This window comes from Augochlora pura, chromosome 2 (assembly GCF_028453695.1).
Source record: "Augochlora pura isolate Apur16 chromosome 2, APUR_v2.2.1, whole genome shotgun sequence".
NCBI lineage: Eukaryota > Metazoa > Arthropoda > Insecta > Hymenoptera > Halictidae > Augochlora > Augochlora pura.
The window spans coordinates 824,346-845,814 of record NC_135773.1 but is presented as its reverse complement, the minus strand read 5'-3'; the positions used below and the strand labels follow the sequence as shown (position 1 = coordinate 845,814).

Below are 21,469 nucleotides of genomic sequence, written 5' to 3'. Positions count from 1 at the left end.
AATCAGCTCCGTTAATTACTAGCTAATCGGGGCCGAGCATAACGCCGGCCGGGGCACGGCCACCGACGCTCCATTGGCTTAAGTGAGATAATTCAGCGACGCGACGCGACGTCACCCGAAAGCCCGTTAATTAAATCCTCTGCCCGTGTCCCGCGACCGGCGCTATTCGCGTCACGACGCAGAAATTAGCCCGCTTTGGATCGCGCCTTTAGAGCGACGGATATCGGCCACGGGGACAGCGAGCCGCGCTCGAAACTTCGCGGTCAAGAAAATTATTGAAAGTATAGTATTTATGTCATAGTATTTTCCGATCTAATATTTTCATCGTCTCTCAATTGTCGTTTCAAACATTTCTTTGTCGGACTGCTGCAAATAATTTAATAAACGACAATTGATTATAATTGTCAAGGTTCGCTTCGTGATTTAAAATGACATCATATTACTGACTTTATAGTAGATGTTACTTTATAGTAATAAGACGAATTAAGAGTACAGAAGTACAGTAAGTAGTACAGTTGTTTCTAATAGGTAAACGTTTGATATCTCGAAGAAATTTCAGGATGACTTTTACATGCAGAATATCGGATCGGCAAGCTGTACGTCATTGATGCCCATGTACATACCTAGAGCAACATCGGGTGGCACCGGGAACGAACGCTCCGATTCACGTGGTCGCGAATTCATTTCACGCTCGCGCCCCTTTCCGCTCCGCCGCTTCCGCCGGTGTGTTTTCCTGTCCGATCAAAGTTTACTCTCTCGCCTAGCGGAAAAAGCTCCGCCGGATTTGTCTTCCCCCCCTGATTCCAGCGACCAACACCTCTAGAGGACTCGTAAACATCGCCTGGGATAGAGAACATTTTTGTTTCTCGTTGCTGCGGCAAGCGTTCCTCCGGAGCGATCCGTGCGACTCTGGGATAGCATTAGTAACACACGATCGATCAACCATGTCTTCGATCCATACAATACGATACGTTTTTCCCTCGCGTGGAGTTTCGGTTTGTTACACGGCATTGGTTTAGCACATTGGCTATGTGTACAGGGTGTCCCAAAAATGTATAAAAATATGCTCGAGGTCATTTGAGCTCATCACAAAAATATGCTCATTACTTTTTCCTCGGTGAAAATTTAGTCCGTGGCTTTTACGAGTTATTAACGAGAAGCAACCACCGATGAAAGGTCCGCTCAGCCTGGTTAATGCTTCAAATGTCACTGGACCGTGGATTGTCCGCATTTATGACAAAAAATTAATTTAGTTGCCGCTCTTTACTACCAATTCAACCAGTTACTTTTTTGCACACCGATCCCGCGTATAATCCTTTAATGTACAGCGATGCAACACATGCTCGTCCATGTTAATACGCAACGGATATCTGCGCGTCTTGAGGGACTCGAGATTAACTGCATCGATCGGCCAACTGCGAGCATCCGCTCAAAGCCGAACTACGATCCGAATATCCGAGGTCGAACGATGAAACACAAAAAAGCAGCTATCAAGTGGTGATCCCAAAAATAGATTATCGCGGAGATGATCTGTACTTAACGGATTACCCGGCGATAATCTAGAAAGGATTCCCAATTTATCAGCGCGCGCGCTGCCCCCGCACATTACACCGGCCAGAAATTTTCCAATTTCAATAATCGCCAGAGTAAACTCGGGCTGTCCGCGCAATTACCGGGAACGCCGGTTTCCACGGGACGGCCCATTCGTCACAGGAGCACGGCTCTCGAAAAAGAACGTGCGACGAGCCCGAAGGTGGACCGCCTCTCCCCTTGGCCAGCAAATTACCCCGGATCCCGGGGATCGTCGGCTGATTATATACGATTCCCGCAAAGCACCTAACAAGCCCCAATTACACAACGCGCGGCCGCTGACACATTGCGAACGGCAACTTTAGATTTCCCGCGCCACGCCGCGCCGCGCCGCGCGCCGCACAGCCAGGATGATTAAAGACCGTAAAACAGTGCGCCGCGAGAAACGTGCCGCGGAGGCCGACCATTAGCAAGAACAGGGTTGGGCAAATTTTATTTTCAACGATTAATTAGCTGTTTCCCTCTCCGTCCTTCCTCTACGTCTACGCCAAGTTCGCTCGCGACTTCCGTGCAACGATCTCGTTCGGCGAAAAGTTGTTCCCTTAATTATTGGACCGCGGATTTTACGCCCTTGTGGCAAAAATTGGAGTAAAGGGGAATTTTGAAAGAGTGAAAGGATTCGGGGGAAACTGTGAATTACACGTTCATCGCCGACAATCCAGCACTGCAAATCCCATAAAGTTGAAGCTATTTAATTAATTAAACCCTTGCTCTGTAATAACGAGTCAGACTCGTGATACAAATTTCATGGAAGATCTACTAGATAGGAGAATATTATTAATTCATTTTAAATCGAAATTAATTTTGTTTTTCTATTATCAGAGTCTGTAAACGAAAGAACGTAGCGATAATAAAAGAACCGAGAATTTTCTGGTCCTATTAAGGAAAATATTAAGGACGAGTGCTAATCGATGCAGCACGAATGGAATCGCAGTACAAGGGGTTAAATCGAAACTAGAAACTTGAAAATGATTATAGTGGATAAAAATGAAGTATATCGCCACTATAGACAGCTTTCATTCTTTTTACTTTTTCCAATTCTAAATACTCACAGGGCATTTCATTCTCGATTACCGTACATATCCTGTCACTTCTTTTACGAAGCCACCTGTCCTGTCTGCGACCAGCAATGCCTGTTGAGTGAACTCGTAGCAGAGCAAATTGTTGCTCTTATAAGTAATTTCATTTCGTCCGGACATTACTCGAGTAACACATTCGGCTGCTTCTTCGCGTAACCCTTTAGCAGATTGGCCAGCTCCGGCAAGAAAGGACTCGGTCCGAGGATCCGTAGGTGGCCGAGCAGCCGCGCAGGGACAGGGACAGGTGAGCGGAGACGGGAACGGTGTTCTTGCGGGCCCGGTTATTATTTGGGGCGACACTGGGAGAAACCTGCCACCCCGGGGGTTGTATCCATTACCCGTCGAGGAAGTTTATTTGCGTCAACGGGGAGCATTTTTCACGGCGCGGCCCGACAGTGAACCGCCGCGGCGCGCGGGGCGCGGGGGCGCGCGGGCGTGACGAGGTCGGACGATTCCCCCGCGCTCTGTTCGGCGGACAATGGTGTCACGTTGCACAGTTTCATGCTCGTCGACCTGGTTTATTTTTCGTCGGTGGCATTCAATCATGGACGCGCGTCCCCGCCGAGCCTCCTTCCCCGGGCCACCCCCTCGTCGCTGCGCCGCTATTATGTCGCGGAAAATCGACGCTGCAAAAGTGATCCATAACGGCTGAAAGACGACACCGGACGGCTTTTTCCCTACCGACGACTCTCGCGTCTCTCATTATGCGCCCATTCAAACGCCGCCACGCGTCCGAGTTTTCCAACGACAATCGATACCCCGTACCGACGGAACGTGCACGCACACGCACACGCACACGCACACGCACCCGTCCGCGTCGACGCTACGGCTCCGCGCGCGGTTCGCATATTTTTGCATAGCTTACGCGCGATGACAGGACCCCGTCCGCCCAAATTATCCGGCGATCGCCTGTCGCGCGACCTCCGACCCCCTGTTCCACCGATACGCGATCGCCGGGACGCTTTTGTTTTCGGGCCTCCCGGAAATGAACGCGATCGCGCTGATTCTACAGTATCGTCGATGTACAGTAAATTCTCTCGAACCGTCCCTCGACTTCCAAATAAAAAGAGACAGTTTGAGAAGGGAGATACGATTATTCGAGCCTTAAAAAACTGTCCATTTATTATCTGACAGCGTAAAGCAAATACTTGCACAAAAAAGCACCGCGTAAATTAAGGGACAGGCGTAATTGTCTCAAAATCTTCTGGAATTTGAAATTCACGCTCGATCGCCGACTAGAGAAGGTCCAAGACGGCGTCGATGTTGTCGAAGAAGAAAAAGCGACGTCGATAACTAGAGGATCGCGTCCCGTGTTCAGCAGATACGCCGAGGATTTGGATTCGCCAGATTTCAGGGGCTTATCCGACAGAAGAAACACATCCCTCCGCGAGTAGTTTCTCAATCCTGGATCTCTGCCAGTAGTCCGGCTCTCGACGAGCCTCGTTCGCAGTTTCGCGAGATATCGATAAATCACCTGTCGGCCGGAATCATTCATTCGCGAATATCTCGATGCACGGATCTCCCTTTCTAAAGTCGATCGTGTCCCATAAACTTCGCGTAAAACCCACGCGGTCGGCCCCGGTGCCGCCGAGCACCGTGTTAATGCGAGTCTCGATGCTTCGCGCTCGCCGGAAAAATCCCGCGGACTCACCTTTAGAGCCCCGCCAGCCAGCCTCGAGAACCGTGTACGATATTGAAAAGCTCTTTCTTGTCAGACGTCGAAATTGTATGCCTCGTTGAACTTTAAGCCCCCCGGAACATAATGGAACCGCTCGAGCGTGATTGAAAATATTCTCACCGGTTAATAACGTGCGCCGAGCGAGATACGTTCCGGGAGGGGGAGTAACGGTGTTTGCAATAGAAAGCATCCGATACACACTGGTCTTTACGCGAGCGGCGATAATGGCGCCGTAAAATCGAATCGGGCTCATGCGGATTGACGTAAATGAACTTTACGCTCCCGTCATCCAGCAGGTCTAATCGTTGGGCCGCGCGCGCGACGGTCGCGGGGAACATTGTAGTCGTCGACGCGGTCGCCTCGCGCCGGCCGCCTTCGATCGGACGTTTTATCGCCGATCGATATTTTTAAGTTAGTTCTGGTTCGTTAGCAGATGGCAGTCGTCGTCGCGAGAAATATTTGAAGGAACGCGGAATTATCCTGGAGCGGTCGGCCGTGCCTCGCTGCTGCCATTGCTTAATTTAAGCTCTGTTGCCTCGAGAGAATAAATTCATAAAAATCTCTCGATCGTCCAAGGAGCGAACCAGTGGAATGTTGCCCACAGTCAATTTGCAAATTTGCTCTCCGATGACATAGAAGCTCTTCGAACGTATAAAGCGTAGACACCGGGGTAGACCTTCCCAAGATCTACGTTTCCAAGACCTTATTAAAATGGCAGATATTAAAAATCGCAGGTTTATATTTTCTTCAAAGTTCAGAGCTCTAGGTATTCGCTCGCAGAACTTCGCGTTTAAATTGTTCCGACTGTCCCCGCCGGAGCAAACTGTACATTACCGCCTTAATGTACAATTGAAACCAAACACGTCCGGCCGTTTCCTTCGTTTCCTTCGCCCGCCGTACAAATTTAATCCTGTAAACGAGTTGCTCGAAAACTAGTTAAAACTTTGCTCAGAAATGTAAGATGCGAACGTCGGCGCGAGATTATTCCGTGGAAAACGGACGTCGTCGAGTCCCGCGGACGAATCGTTCGAACGAGTGGAAGCTGCGCGGAGCCTCGGCGGCCTGCACCCAGGGATCCTCGAGGCGCGTCACCGAATCGATAAAAATCCGTCTAACGGAGACGCTGCCGTAATTACTTGCCGGCCACTTTTTGCGGAATAATAACGCTCTCCGTCCGAGCGGTCCGCGACGAGTCGGGGGTCTATGCGGAGGCAGTCGCGCGCGGCTTATCGGCGCGGTCGCTCGACGATCAAATATTAATTTCATGGCTGCGTTGCCCGGCCAGCCTCGAGAAGAAAGGGGAACCACCGGCCGCTGCGCAGTAAATAAAGCGTGCAAAGTGTCGGCTTCGCTCGTCGCTTTTCGTCCGGCGTGGCCTTCTTTTTTCTCTCTCTCTCGCTTCTCTACTCCCTGACCGACAATGAATCCCGGGGACAGGGTCGCGGCCCGGGCTAAAACGAAAAAGAGAAACAGGGCTCCGGGGAAAAAATACGGCGGCTCCCGAGTTCGTTTAACGGCGCCGAGAACTTCATCCCGTTGTCCTCCTCTTCGCTTCCTCTGTTTCGCCCCGACTTCTTCCTCCTCCTCCTCTTATTGCAGCTCCGGCATCCTTCGCCCTCCATCCCCTATCTGTCCGCGTCCCGCCACCCATTCCGTTCTCCTCCTCGCCAGCTGCGTCGTCTAATTTCCGCCCGACGGCTCGGCCCGATTCCTTTTCCACTTGCACCGCGATTTACTGCTGTTTCACCGGCGTACAACCTCCTCCGCTATTTCGGAATACCTAATATCACGTTCGATAATTTATTCTTCGTAACCAGTGGGATGCAGTGGTTTTTTTTTAGAGCGTTGTAGCTAACCAGACAATAAAAAGAATTTGATACGGGTGCATCGATATTCTCGTAAAGGATGTTTTTCTTTGACGCGTTATACCGAGCACTAAAACCAGAAGAAATTAAAAGTGGTTCTTCTCCGATGATCTTCCTTGGTTAAAGCATTCTTTCATAATCAGGCCGCAAGGTTTTATAGCCAGCGTCTCGTTTGGATGCACAGCTGCCACAAATTCGAAACAGAAAGTTTCCGTGAAAGGACGCGACGTTAATGTTTCCAGAGTCTCCAGGATTTTTCGTTGGGAATCGTACGGCGTGTTGAGGATCGAGGGCAGCCCATTGGAGGCCACAGCACGCGCCTTTGACAGCTGACGGATTAAAGGCCAGGATCGCCACGAGCTAGGGGGAGAACTGGTCAGAACTCATTGAACAAACGGCGCGCCGGTGTGAATGACCTTGCCGCTTATTGCTCGCCGGTCGGCCGGGTTGACAGCGGATATGCAAATCCCGCTCCATAGCCTGTCAGAGACTGTTCTTCCGTCCCGCTTCCTCCTGCGCCCGCATCCCCCCCACCCCACCCTTGCTCCGCGTTTCTTGCCCGGCAGTCTCTGCTCTCTGCTCGCAGCTCGGCAACCCGTTCCTCCCGGGGGCCGTTGTTACGCGAAAACGGGACCCGGGCACAATGCGCCGCCGTCCCCCGAGAAACCGAATCGTATCTTACCGTTCCCACTTTTATCGGAGCCGGCGATCTCCACGGGGCGCGAGAGTTAGATCGGGGAACGGCCGGAGATCGCAAGATCTCGCGAAAGAGGAAGCTCGCGACGGGCTCCCCCGTCGCCATTGTTACGCTGGAACATCGATATACCCGCGCCACGGTCGTTTAAATCGACGGCTTTTCGTACGGTATTTACATTTATATCGAACGCTGATTGGCTCCGGGTGTGAGTCGTCGTCGTCGTCGTCGTCGTCGTCGTCGTCGTCGCCGGCAGCCGGCGCGAGAGGAGGATCTTGTTATTGTTGGTTTACATTTCCTGTTCTATTGTAAATCGAAGACCAGTTTCTCTTCTCGCTGAAACGAGAACAATAACCGTTGTGAAAGTGTTCCGCCGGGGTTGCGTCGACGTGTCGGGCCCAGGTTTCACCGGCGGTCTACCGGACGCGGCAGAATTTAGCGAAACTGGTTTTGCTAGCGTCTATCAACAATGGCATTCATTAGCACTCGAGACCGATAGTCGCGCGCATTCATCGACTCGTATGCCTCGTTACAATTCCGAGCTTTATTATCAACTATTTTCCTTCGTTGGATCGAACAACTAAAATTCGATAGTATTCGAATAAACAATTTTACCGTCTTCTTTCTCCCTTACCGATGTACCGTCTTTTTGAGGGCTATCGAAAGCATCTCGCGCTCTTCCGTTCCGTCGACGATGGAGTTCCTCCGTACACAAGAACGGTAAACCATGCTTTACCAAACGATCGCAGATTTCCATCGGCGGGACGCATAAATGCATGCGGGATGCGCCGCGGACGAAAATTGGATAGAAGTTCCACCGGATTTCCATCGAAAGTTCCGCGACGGATACATCGTTCGTGGATTGTTTGCGGGACCGTTCCGCGTAAAACACCGCGGGAGCAAGTTTCACGTGAACGGAGAACGTACGCGCGGTCCCCGAGGAGAAGGAATCCAATCGGAACAGATCGAACAAATCACCGGCTGCTAGGCGGAAAGTCGTGGAAAGAATCGGGGGAGAGGGGACGGGGAAGACAGGGGGGTGCGGAAGCGAGACAAAAGTATTATTTGCTAAGGTTTCGAGCCTTCTTCGGAAGTAGCTGAACCTTTCGTTGGCATCGCAACCGGCTTCGGCAGGGGCCAAAAGAGCCACGACAGTTAATACAGCTGGGAATTACGTTCTTTGTCGCTGTCGGGGACTGTCAATTTCGTTGGGAATTATGTTCAAAATTCATGGGAATAATATGGGTTAGGAAATCATTTCTGAACGACTTTCTTTCATAAGCACGTGTTGTTAATTTATTGCATATAAATATAGAGTAGAATGTGGTGCTCTTAGAAGTCTTGAATTAGGTGTGGATGCGGGGAAGGAAGGGGAGAGCTGGTGGACTCGTCAGTAAGGCTTTCCAGCGGTTCCTGCCTTAGATAAGGGTAAAACGACGGTTTCAGCGTATATATTGAAAGAGGGACGCCTTTAGCTATCTTTCGCGAAAGGAATCCATCTGTTGGCGAGTGGCTGAGGTAGTCGCCACAAGAATATATATACGTTGTGTCCCAAAAATGTCAAACAATTCAAAAAGTAAATTAGACTAGTGCAGCCATCCGGTCTGGTGGACGTCTGCCGCGCTTCTGTCGGCTCGTGAAATGGTAGAAACGGTAATCGGAGGACAATAGCAATTGATCGGGTGGTCCGGGGGAGCAGGCCGAGGTAGAATCGGCGCGCGTAAATTCATTCATGGAAAAGACGCCGCGGCGGCGAGAGGCTCGGGCCACGGACGTCCGCCCACGTTTTCTCGTGCCATTCACGGGGAGCGACGCGCGTGAATGAAAACGCGCCTGCGTAGGTTCGGCCCGCGGCGTGTGCGTGCACCGCTCGAACGAGAATACGCTCCGCGAGATTTGTTGCTCGCTTTCGGCTCCGAGGCCGACGGAGGAGGAGCGGAATGTCGCCGCGCTCGCCGACCGTTTCCTGTTTCTCATTAAATCATGCCGAAGCTGGTAAGAACGTTTCCCTGCTACGCCGAAGTAATTGCTCTTTCCGTCTGCGAAACTGCGAAGCGTTCGACGCGTTTTATTTCCCGACGCCGTATTACTCGATCCTACTTCTGCAGGCAACTTTACCGACGTGTTTAGAACTGTTGCAGGATATGGACAGTTTTTTGACGAGCCTGTGAAGGAGTATGGTGAAATTAGGGAAGGCATGATGTAAAGAATTTGTTTCTTAAATCGCAGTTTTTAAGAAATGAAAAGCTTTCTTCGAGGCGAAGCATTTGTGGTTAATATATTTTGCGCGTTTATGGCAAAAATGCGTAGGTGAAAAATAAAATACAGTATTTACTACACGTCCGCAGCGAATGAAAACTCGTGTAGAGTATCCGGCATCCCTGGAGTGTTGTTCCCGGATTAAATAGCCTTTCTACCGTCTGAAATATTTTCGTTGTCCGCGGCAGCAGAGTTTTAAATAAAATTTCAGGAGTTCCGTGTGTGGAGGAGTGGAGTTTCAATCAAAGCAGTGGCAGTTGCCGCCAGAGGGAACGTGTCTAGACTGCGAGAAGGTGGGATTGCCACTTTCGCGGGGGGGTTGATCCACTTTCGCCCCCCCTTAGATTCTCGTTTCCGTAGGCGGTGTAGCTCCGCTCCGTTTCAGTTGCTCCGCCGGAGATACGGATGATCCGGTCTCCCAAGGGGGTGCGTCGATGCTCCCCCACCGTGCTCGGACAAAGAGTGAGCGATGGCTGCCGAGGGTAGAGAGAGGGCTGGGCTGGCTTATCGACTTTGCGAGACGTCGTCGCGGAGTAATGACGAAGTGCTCCGCCGGGGCATACTTAGCTGGAAGATCACCGCGGCATCCCGGAGCGGGCCGGGAGAGAGGGCGGCGAATGTTTCCCGGCGCGTTCTCGGGGGAGGTTCTCGCGGCGGAAACTGCGAAACGGGTGATCGCCGGTCCCCGGTTAAAGGAGCCGGGCCCCCCCGGCCGTCGTCATCCGCGCACAATGTCCCCGTTTACCCTGGCAAACCAGCCATGTAATGAAACCTCGCGGGACAGGGGGTGGGCGGGTGGGCGTAGAGAGGGCGGCGGTGGGCGCAGGCGTTCGCAACGTAACGTAACGTAACGTGGGATTAGAGACGGGGAGAGCAGTCGCGCGACGCAACGCGCTGTCACGGCAGATGTGTCAAAGCGTAATTGCAATTTGCAGTTTAGTTCGGCACACTCGGAGACTTTGGTAATTAAGGGTGGCCCGCCGGATTGCGGGGCGAGCGGGGTGGCGAGCGAGGCGGGACACGGGGGGCGGCCCCGCGGAGAGGAACGAGCCCGGGCCACCGGTGAATCGTTCCCCGGCAGACAACGGCCACCGAGAAGACGAGAAGACGAGAGAGCGCGATCCTTCGTCGAGACTGACCCGACCGTGTAATGAAAACTCCGCGCCCGCTTGTTCCGTGCCAATCGACCACGCGAAACTTTCTTGCCCTCCGGTCACCCGTTGATGCGAGCCTTCCTTTTATTTTCGGTGTCTGGATGTGAGAACCGCGCCGCAACTGACGACCTGCGGAACTGCCTGCTTCGCGGTATGCTTCGCAAAAATTACAACATTGTGTTCCAACCAGATACGGATCCTGACCGCACCGAAGCGGACGATCCGGGATACTGTTTGTCTTCGTACGCTGTTCATCCTTTTTTCTCTCGCTCTAAAGTGCAACGGAGCACGCGAGACCGATTCTCTCGCGAATGACGTTGATCTGTACGCCCTGCTTTTTCGTAAATTGCATATTTTGTGAGTCGAAGTTAGCGAGGGCGTACATCCAGGTTCTTTCCCCCCTGACAGTATTAAAAGACCTCGGACGAAGTTGAATTTTAATTATAGTTAAATATTTGAAAATTAATATTAGAACAGCAGGCATCAGAATCATTTGGATCTGCTTGTCAGTATTATTTTTGGACCATCTCCTCTCTGACAATTAATTTAATTCTATGGTTAAATAAAGTGGAAATACCGTAGCTCATCTAAAAGTATCTTGGATTTGGAGTCAGAATGGCTTCGAGTGGAAATGGGTCAATTGTCACACGTTTTATTAACGTCTCCAAAAAAGCTGGCAATCCAAGTATAGTCGCTTACATTTCCATCAAAAAGGTCCGCTGTTCGCGTGTAACAAGATTCGCGTTTCATCGCGATGTTTTCGAGTTCCTTTCGTTCCCGCTATTTCTGGTCTACTCTGGCCGCATTCGGGTTCACCTCGATTTCGTCGCGATCACGGTCGATGGCGGTCGAAGCAGCTCGATCCAGCAGCCATCTTTGTCGGGCGCGTTGCAGAGCCGCGTCCGGGATCATAATTTTGGTAATTTCGCGGTCGACGGAGCGTTTTCCCTCTGCTCGCGCAGCCGAGCGAAATCGCGGCGCGATACTTATCCGCGAGGCGTTCTTATCGCGAGCGGAGCACGCGGCGCGGAAAACACCGTTCGCCGCGCGTAGTCCGCGGTCAGCCGAGCGGCGAGCAACTATTTTGCCGACTGTTTACCGCGGTTGCTCGACTCGTTTCTCATGTTTTTCTTTTCCGTTTTTCCGCGGCGCCCGACGACAGGCTCTCGCGACGAGATTCTATCCACCGCGGCGGAATACAGGGCGAGAGGGATATCCCGCCTCGAGAGAGAGAGAGGAACGCTGCCAACCGGCCCTTTATTTTACGCGAGCCCCCGTTTCCCTCCGCAGCGGCAACCGAAACTGCCGGGGACCTTTTTCACGCGAGACATACGGCAAATAATATTCGTTCTTTATTCGCGTTTTCGTTCCACCGTCGAAAACCTAACCGCGCTCGCCGTCGAATCAAACGGCTATTACGGTCAATCGGTCCCCGACAGATTGTTTTTACAAAGCGTCCCGCGCGCTTCTCCGGTTCGCGCTCGCCTCGCTGTACTTTTTCAAACGTGTACGCGCAAGTTGGCCGAGATCAATGTTGTTCGAATACAAAAGGTATTCCCGTCGGTTCTATGCGCGCCGTCTATTTCACCCACCTTTTGTCTCCGCGCCGAGCCTCGCCGGCCACCATTAATGCTCGGACGCTGATCAAAGGGCGAATAACTTTTTCATCCGCGCCTGTAATTAGAAATTTCGGCTCGCACCTTAACGTGTTCTAATAATGTCACTCTGCCGTTATATTTTATGAGAAACGTTGAATTTTGTATTATAGTTGCTTTGGGATTACTATCTCTTCGAACGAGCACTGTAGGACGATATTTATAAGAAATGTATTTTATTTATACCATGTTAAAAATAATCTACTAGTGTTCGAAAATAGTTTCAGCCTTATTGCTGTCATTTAGCCTATCGATTTGAATCGCGAGCGCGTAAAATCCGCAGTCTATTACCTCGTTTAACGCGCGAATCAGTGCATTCCAGCGGAGTTAATGAAAGAAGATATTCCGAGTTGCGACAAGTTACTGATCCGGCGCGCGCGCGCTCGCGCGGGCAGAAAAAGAAAATTGAATTTCCGGCGATGCGACGGCCGGAGGAGGACTCGTTTGTCCGGAATCGGCTCTCTCTCCGTTTCTGGCCTATTAATTCCAGGCGTGTATCGGCGCCGTGAATTATATCGGACAGCCGCGCGCGCTTCTCGCCGCCGATTACTCGCGAATTATTCACCGCTCGTTTCTCATCTTTTCGATGCGGCGAGACGTTTTGACACTAACCCGCTTACCCGGCCTCCGCCACCGTTTCGCCCGCTTGGCTCGGCGCGGACGTTCGACGCGTGTAACCTCTTACGGAAGCTTCGTATCGACGCGCGAACTTCGTGCTGTCACGTGTCGCGAGGCTCTCCGACTATCTGCCGGCGCACTGTCTCCCTCTCTCTCTCTCTCTCTCTCTCTCTCTCTGTCTCTATTTCTCTCTCGGCCGGCTATCTCTATTTCTCGACGAACAGAACCGGCAGATACACCACTCGCAAGACGCTCTCGGAAACGTATCGCTTCCGGTGGATTGGTCCCGAGCCGGGAAACGTTTCGACAATGCAGCCGAGGCACTCGTCTGGCACTCGACGAGAACGCGCCGCTCCGCGCCGCGCCCGGGATTATCTGCCGGGAGTTGGCAACGGCAGAGTTTGCGATGGGAACGCCGGAAGATTGGTACTTTCGAGGAACTTTCAGCCAACAATAAGGATGAATCAATCGGACACGTGAATGAGACGTCGAGGATCGAGACTGCAGTTCTACCCCCGGCTGCCGACGCCAGATGCGTGGATGCTGCGAGGCTGCTCCGATATTGCCTAAACAAATTCCTTGGAAAAATGAAGAAACGAGAGCTGATGCACTTAAGAAATTTCACCCTTTGCAAATCGCGTGCAGCCTGTATCCAACTCGGGGATGCATTTGCACAGACGTTCGAATAAATATCTGGAATCAGTTTATTGTAACAGGACGCGTGGACATTATTTTAGAAAACGAGTTATCGAATTGTTTGAACAGCGTCGCTGTACGTATTAGAAATGCATAGTTTCCGCGGTGCACTTGTCAGCGACGTTTCCTAAAAGCGATCGCGGTCGGTCGCCATTCCATACAGGTAATCAGATAAAAATGGGGCGGTGAAGTTTCCGCGATCGTAAAGAGTTCGAAACGAAGCATGAATAATAACGAGACGCGCCGGCGGTATAAATTAATCAGGGCAACGTCAACGATCCCGGTCGACAGCCGCGGGGTGGTTGTCGGGAACGGTCGTAACCCAGGGCGCAATTAATTTTTCGTGACCCGGAATCGTCTTGATTGAAATTCCGCCGCGACCAGGAAGCCGTAAACGGGCACGTTAACGCGACGCGACGCGGCGCGACGCGGAGTAGATGAGGGGACTGCATTTTCCCGGTGGCATTCGCCGTGCTCGGGGCTCACCTGCTACCGACGACGACGACGACGACGACCGTGTTCCCCGACGACTTGATTGTCAATGCTCCTAAATCAACGTAGTTTCTCCAGCTCGTTGGATTAGCCATCAGACGCGGTGATGAGATGGCGGCGTTCCTCGGGACCCGTTTTCTCCCTCGTCCTTTCTCAGCCGCCCCTTAATTCACCCCGGGCCACCCGCCCGCCGGTTAAACGCCGAAAGATGCCGGAAAATTCAGTCTCGCCCCGACGTCGTCGTCGTCGTCGTCGTCGTCGTCGACGGAGAGACTCCCTTGTTCTCCGAACTGCCGCCTATTAAATCGCGACGAATTCGTTAGGGGCCGCGACGCCGAGCCCATCCTCGGCTCTCTATCAGGCTCGGCAAACTTTCAGACGGCCCCGGCCTAATGACAGAGAACGCGATCCGAGATTGAGCACTTCAATTAGGCTACGTTGTTACACGGTCGTTATTGGCAAAGAGAGCCGCAGAATATCGCGGAGGGCGAGTGAGCATGTAGGGGTATCGCGGCGAAAGACGCCGGCATTAACGCTGAATTAAATCCTCACCGTCTTATTTCGTGTCCGTATGATTTCTTCTGGCCTTCGTTGAGAGCACGTTAACGACGGAACGTGATCTAGGCCAGAGAAACGCCGGGGCTGGTTGAGACGCTACAGAGCTATTACGAGCGGATGAGGATGATGATTGTCAACCGTTTGATGTTTTCTCACCATTTAATTGTTTGATATGGCAATTGCTTCGTGCTCTCTTTGCCTGCGAATGGCTCTGAGATTGAATAGATAAATAAATAAATTAATGACATGGCACTATAGTAATAGTTTGATTTTTTATAGTAAGATTGTGGACGCTGATATAAGTTGTGTAATCTAGAGAAATCTTTAAGAATTTTGATTTTCACGCAAATCCAATCACCTACCGCAGTAAAAACGAATCGACTCGGAGGAGGTAAAGACTCGCAACCGATTGATTCTTCCGCGGATTGGCCGTTCCCGGGCAAAAGTGTCCGCAATTCAGCGGAAACGGCGGCTCGAACCGTTTTAATCGAGGCAATTGATTTTTCCTCCGCGGAACGACGTTTTTCCGAAGCGGCGCGCGATCGGTCACCAAGGCAAGTTGAACGACTACCGACGATCGTCTGTAAACACGCCGGCAAATCGCGGCGACCGTTTCCCGTGGTCGTCTAACCGGGCCCGGTGATGGAGGGCGAAGCGAGAGCAGTTATGCAAGCACACGGCCACCGGGCAAATATGCACTTACCGCGACGAAATTAAGGGCATCATCGTTTTAATTAAAATCCTCCGGCTGCGGGCCGCCATCAGTTTATGTAAATCCCGGCTGATAAATGGCCGGCGCGCGACGTACGATGAAGTTACCCCCGCGGTTATCACGATCCCCGTGACCGGGTTCGCCGCGCTTTTTAAACGCCGGGCGAGCGCGCTCGCGCGCGCACGTTTTTACGGCTCACTCGCCGTTCCATCGGCCGTGTTAACATCTATTTACCGGGCGTATCGTAACTCCGACGGCCGCGGGTCGTGGCTCCGCGCGGCTCGGCTCATTTTTGTCCCGCCCCGTGAAATAAACGCCAGCGTTGCCGCGGCACCCGGTATTTCAAAAGAGACGCGCGCTCTGGTTTAAACGGTGACCAGCGAATAATACATTCTTGAAACAATACAATGCTCGCAACGCAACCGGCTATTACACGATATATTCCGGCCGGAACCGCTGCTAGCTAGCTGCGCGACCGTTGAATTTTTGATGCGTTATCGAAAACGTTCAAACGATTCCCCGTGAATAGTTGATGGAATACCGAAACTATCGGCGCGGTTGTTTGTTTAATCCGCTGATGTTTCTGTTAAAAAAATCAAACAAAGCGATAATCGCGTTAAAATTTCAGGAAAATTGTTCGAAGGGCTTGTATCGACGGATCGTCGGATTTTTTTCTATGGACGCATAAATATATACATTTGTAGGGGGCTGTTTGCGCTCGTATCAGCGAAACGGGCAGATTTTATTAAATGTTGGTCAGCTTTTTCAAAAGAATTGCGATCGCGCGGCTGGGTTTTCAATTTCCTTTTCAAACGATACCTCGTCCCTGTGGATTTTATGCATAATAGGTTCCGAGTGCCAAAATAAAAAAGAGAGAACAGCGCAAATCAATCGGTTGATTTTTTTATTTATCCATCAGACAGATTATAATCTCTTGACATGTAACAATTTCTTTGAGATGTCAAGAAATAACTTGTCAATATGAAGAAACGTTTCATTTGTGTGTCAACGGGTTGACAGACAAAGCTGCCAAATAAATGCAAGAAAGTGTCGCGACAGTTGACTTCTGGCGAATTTAATGGCAACATTTTTCAAGCACGTTCCTCAAATATTGAACCTCTGATTAGCGCAGCGGGATATCGATTTTCCGAATCAGCCGTGAGCGAGCATCGCGTTTGCGGCGACCTGTACTTCCGTGTCCGCGGAGGAGCAGTCCAAGAAGCAAATACGTCGAAGAGTTTCGCAAGCGGCGGTGGCGGCGTGTCCCGGCGATAAATCATTTCGCATGCGGCGCACGATCGCGCCGCGGCGTCCACGGCGAATCTTATGCATTACGTTTATCGTCGGGTCGATCGGTCGGGTAAAAAGTATTTCATACAAGACAAATTGTAGCCTGCGAGAGACGGACGGACGGACGGGGGGGCTGGCGAGGCGGACCGTCGTCGTCGTCGTCGTTACGTAAAACGCTGCTCCGTTTTCCACGGCTGGTGGATACGGCAGTGTCTCGATGGCGGACACGTCCGAACTGCATCGTTATACTGTTTTCGATGCACATATCATTCCATCTTCTGCACCGCACATTTTATTTCGGTATATTAAACTCTTCTCGTGCTTTGACGAGACCGACTCGTGATTTTTAATAATAGCCTGTTAGATATCAACGTTATTCCTTTTCTTTGAATCGAAGACAAATTATCTAATATTTAACTATCAAAATAATTTTTATCATAATTGTTTATATTTAAAAAATTGTTAACAACTATTATCTGTTATATAAGTCATAAAATTCAATTTTATAATGTATAAAATGCTCCAAGTTATATAAAATGGCAACGCTGCGAGTCTAAACAAATCTCTTGGATTTCCACTGAAAATGGATCCGACTGCAAAGGGTTAAGCACTGAAGTGAATATAGGTAGAATATAGATATCAATTATTACGGTCGAAAATTATAAAGTTCTTACTATAAAGATGAAGGTACTTCGAGGAATTGCTGCAGTTATGCTAACAATAATTAATAAACTGTGCCGGAAGAATCTTTTATAAAGTCGCCATTGAGCAACTCTCATCGCTTTGCTCGCACCGGAACAGTCGCTTCAAAGTTCAAAAGGCTACCAAAAGTTACAATGGAGATAATGCTGATGTATTGCGAGTTGCTGGGAAAAGGACGAGAGAGAGAGAGAGGGAGAGAGAGAGAGAGAGAGAGAGAGAGAGAGAGTGGAATGCAGATCTGATGTAACTTTGATTAGTGCATTAGTGCAGTTGTGCGGATGATACAGCATCGCATAGCACAAGGAGAACCTTCGGCAGATTGTTCCTTTGATTCGAGCCTAAGAACAAGACGCGCCTTTCAGACAATTCAATGCTTGGCGTAAATATCTGCGGTTTAATCGCAACAATGATTTTTTGGTGTACGGTAAACTGCGTGTAAAGATCAAACGATACGATCAACTGATCGATTCGTTGTCTTTTCTCTCGAGGATGAAGTTACGTAATTCGCTCTCCCCCCACGCTGGCTACCTCTGACCTCACACGATGCAATTATGCGGCGATGCGATATTACCGAGATCTACAGAACGCATTTTTCAAATTTTCGTACTAAAATTTAAAACGTGTTTTTTCTTTTCTTTTTTTGTTAGCAGTAACCAAATTTCGAGAAAAACATTACAGGCTCCTCTATTATTTAAAAGTAAATTCAAGTAGTTTAGTTCCAAAAAAATTACTGCGTTCCTAAAACGGACCGGATATTAACCCTTTGCACTCGAAGCCATTTCAACTGCAAATCTAAAATAATTTCTCTCAAAAGAAAATTCATTCTACGCGTCTGAAATTGAATCTCGCGACTCGTAGAACAGTTACACTTTTAATAATTCCTTAAATCTAAGCTTCGGTGATATCTACAAAAATAATTTTCGAACGTGACGCAACAATTTTAATGGCGCCTCGGAGCCGCCACTCGAGTGCAAAGAACTAACAGGAGAGGTCACCGTAGCTAAAAATTCGAGATAGAAATAGCGTTAAATGGCCGAGTGGAAGGCATCGCGTTCTCCGTTCGCAGCATCGAGTCAGAAACGCGGCCGCGATCGAAACAAAATACGCCCGGTGCCGAGGGGCACTACCGTAAGGCGAGGGGCAAGGAAAGCTCGAGGGTGGAAATGCAAAGGTGAATGGAAGAGACTAGCGGGACGGAAGGAACGAGTGGAAGGGGGGGAGGGGAAAGGGAAGGGAAGGGAAGAAAGGGACGAAATGGACGGCGGAGAAAACGGACGGAATGGGATATGCAGAGGGTCAAGGGGTTCCGGACTGAATTACGCGGCACTTAAACCCGGCCGGGAACACGAGATCTGCATACCACGATGACGCCGCGACGTACGCGTTGCCTCGAGCCGGAACTGCGAGCCGCGTCGATAGGGACTATCGGAAACCGGCGCTCGGCTGCCACGTGAACAGGAACACGCGCTTTTAGTCGCCGCATTTACCTTATCGACCAAGCCGCCGCGGTAAACTTCTTATTTCTTTCCTTCTTCCTTTCTTTCTTTTTACTCCCTCTCTCCGACCGACCCCCAGCCGCTTTCGCATTCTGCTCAAGTGACGAGGCGAAAGCGACCTACGGCCGTCAACGTCATTTGTTACCCGTCGTACTTTGCGGCTGTTCATTGTTGCCGTCCGAGGGCTTGCGCGACCGACTCTGGTGACTTCATCGGCGGGCCAGTGCTTCTCAAACGATTCACGCGCAGCGAACAATCGGCCGCTTAAACTTGACATCCAAAAACGTTACCTTATCGTAAAAGTTTCAAGCTTTAATTTAAAGAGAAAGTTATCGTGCTACAATATTTTTTCACGGAGTTATCGTCCGCCAAGGTTGCCCTATTTTTATCCAACATTTTTCTGAGCTATAATTGTTTCGGTGATATAATAAAATAGCTTCAAGCGCAAGAGTTTTACGAGAACTTAATTAGCTAAATTAAAAGAAGGTAACAGGAAAAATCGCGTGAGAAAATTGTATTATATCGTCGTATGATTGTATATATCGTCGCGATGGAATTAGAAGCCGGGTAAACGTGTTAATACAGCGCAAGTGGCCCCGTGGCCGTGGCAGGCCAGGAATGCGTCGCCTCGAATGAATCGAGAGACAGGGCTCTTTAAATGTCAACTTTTGTTGCCGTGGGACGCGCAAATGGACAGCCGTAGACACTCGAGATTGTCGTAAAGTAGAGCTGGCTTGTCTGAGCCGCGCGCGGCTCGGCCGAGAGACAGTTTTGGCGAGGCGCGTGGAGGAGTTATTTATGAGCGGAGCACTGTCGTGAATGCTACTTTTTAGCATCCGAGTTCGCCCGCGCGAGGTGACACCGTTCCTCCGGGGTCGTCCGGGCTATCCGTAACGGCCAGAAGAAGCTGTCGATATTTCACCGGAAAATGTTAGCGTTGAGAAAACATCGCTGCTTAGCAGAGACTTATTGTCGGGCGCATTTAGAACCTCGTAAATTCTGCTGTCATAAATGCTACTGCAGCGCGGGCTCTAGTTAACCGAGCCCGCAGCGTGCGCCCTGTTTGGTGAGCTCGCTGTCCCCACTCTGCTAGGAAACATGCTGAACTTATAATACACTGCGTCTTCTAATTATATAGATTTAATTTTTTTAAACATTTTTACACACTATTTTACACATTTTTATATACGTAGTTAACATAGTAATAACCAGAGTATGCTATATTTTAGGTTGCACCTATGAAACGCAATAATAATTGAATAACATGCGATTCCACCTCGACAGTCCAACAACTCGTAAATTAATATCGCAATATAAATATGAAATTTAGTTCAACAGAGGAAAATCTGCTGTAATTCAGTACAGGAATTGCGCGTAATAGAGAGCGATTCGCGATTGAATCTGCGATCAAAGATTCACTGGAATAATGAATCCATAATTATATTCAGTTTGCTTTGTTTATAACATATACGTATATAACAGCGTTCGGAGTTGCAGCGCAGGAGAGAAGCGAGCTGCGCTACCCGGCCAAAGTTGTAACAAGTATTTAGCGCGGCTTGTTGTTCCTCCACGGTTATAGTTGGAGTTCCATCGGTCGACGGCCCAAGGCTCCGAGGCTCGCTATACCTCGACTATACCGCTTGATACGCCCACCACTTTCTAATGTATCCATTATCTCGGAGATACGCCTCGTTTCTATCTCGGAAACATTACTCAAAAGTCTAACTAGAGTCACCGAGCACAAAGTAATCTTGAACCTGCGCGATTTTTCGTCGACGCCGCGCCAGCGCCTTGTACTCTGCCCTGTCGGTGTTATCTGTTTCATATTTTACAATACACGTGGGTGCCGTGTTAGTCAATTACACGATTATAAAGTGCGGCTAAAGTGCGGTCGAAAAGTGTCCTGATTATATCGGTCAATAATGAACGACGTATCTCAAAGTAAATTGAACGTTAACCCAGAATGACTATCGCAGGGTAGATCTCTAACCCGCATAATATTTGTTATGTTTCTGCTCGGAACTCCTACACTTCTTCTGCTTTGTTATTCGCTTTGTTATATTAAAGAAAGAAAATATATAAAATCTTTATAAAATATATAATAAATAAAGATTCGCAATCCAATTAAGAGTCACGGTTTGCTACCTACCGCGGAGTCCGCTGACACACGAGGCTTGTCACTCCCCCAACTCCTAACCTGATTTATTATCTGTTTGCACACGGTTTATCGGGAACAAATATCAATTTAGCGTCAGAGGCAACCCGACGACAAGTGTATCACTCGCGGAGTACACGAAAGTTCGCGACGCCGCGGAAAAGAAAAATGTCGATCCGGACCGCGGCGGCGTGTATAATTCCGAATGCAAAACGGCCATTGAAAAAACTGGTTCCCCGCGTCGGACAACACGGTTGCGCTCATAATTACACGCATGATGTATCGCGCGCGGGTAGCAGCAGATTCGTTATCGATGCGTTTGACTTTCACGCGAGAGTCGTACCCCGGTAATTGTCGCGCCTCGCGCCTCGCGCCCCTCCGCCGCCGCTGCGCCACCCTCTGCCGCACCGATACGCCGCTCGCCGCAGCCTCTGCCACTATTTTTATAATTCTCGTTGCGGGCGCCGAGCTGCAGTCGCGACGCATCCGGATTCCAACAAATAGGACATTTTCTCAACGAAACGATTTGCCCAAAATTCCTCGAATAATGTTTCTAAAAATTAAAGAGATCAATTTGTTAACTTTTGTTAACGTTTCGGACGTTTTAATTTTCTATCGCATCGGATCGTTTCTATTTTATTAATTTCACATCGAGTCGGTGTTTTATGTCATCGCTAATTTATAATTCATTAAATCATATGAACGTAGAAAATTTAGCTACAATATTCAACATAAATAACTATCAACACTACATTTATCAATTAAAAAGTCCACTT

General features: G+C 49.8%; 1 protein-coding gene across 1 annotated transcript in view; it reads left to right on the top strand.

Annotated features, from left to right (window-relative positions):
- The window catches only part of Kug (FAT atypical cadherin kugelei), a 565,526-nt gene that overhangs the window by 282,132 nt on the left and 261,925 nt on the right, over nucleotides 1-21,469 (top strand). The gene's annotated exons all lie outside the window — the stretch shown is intronic.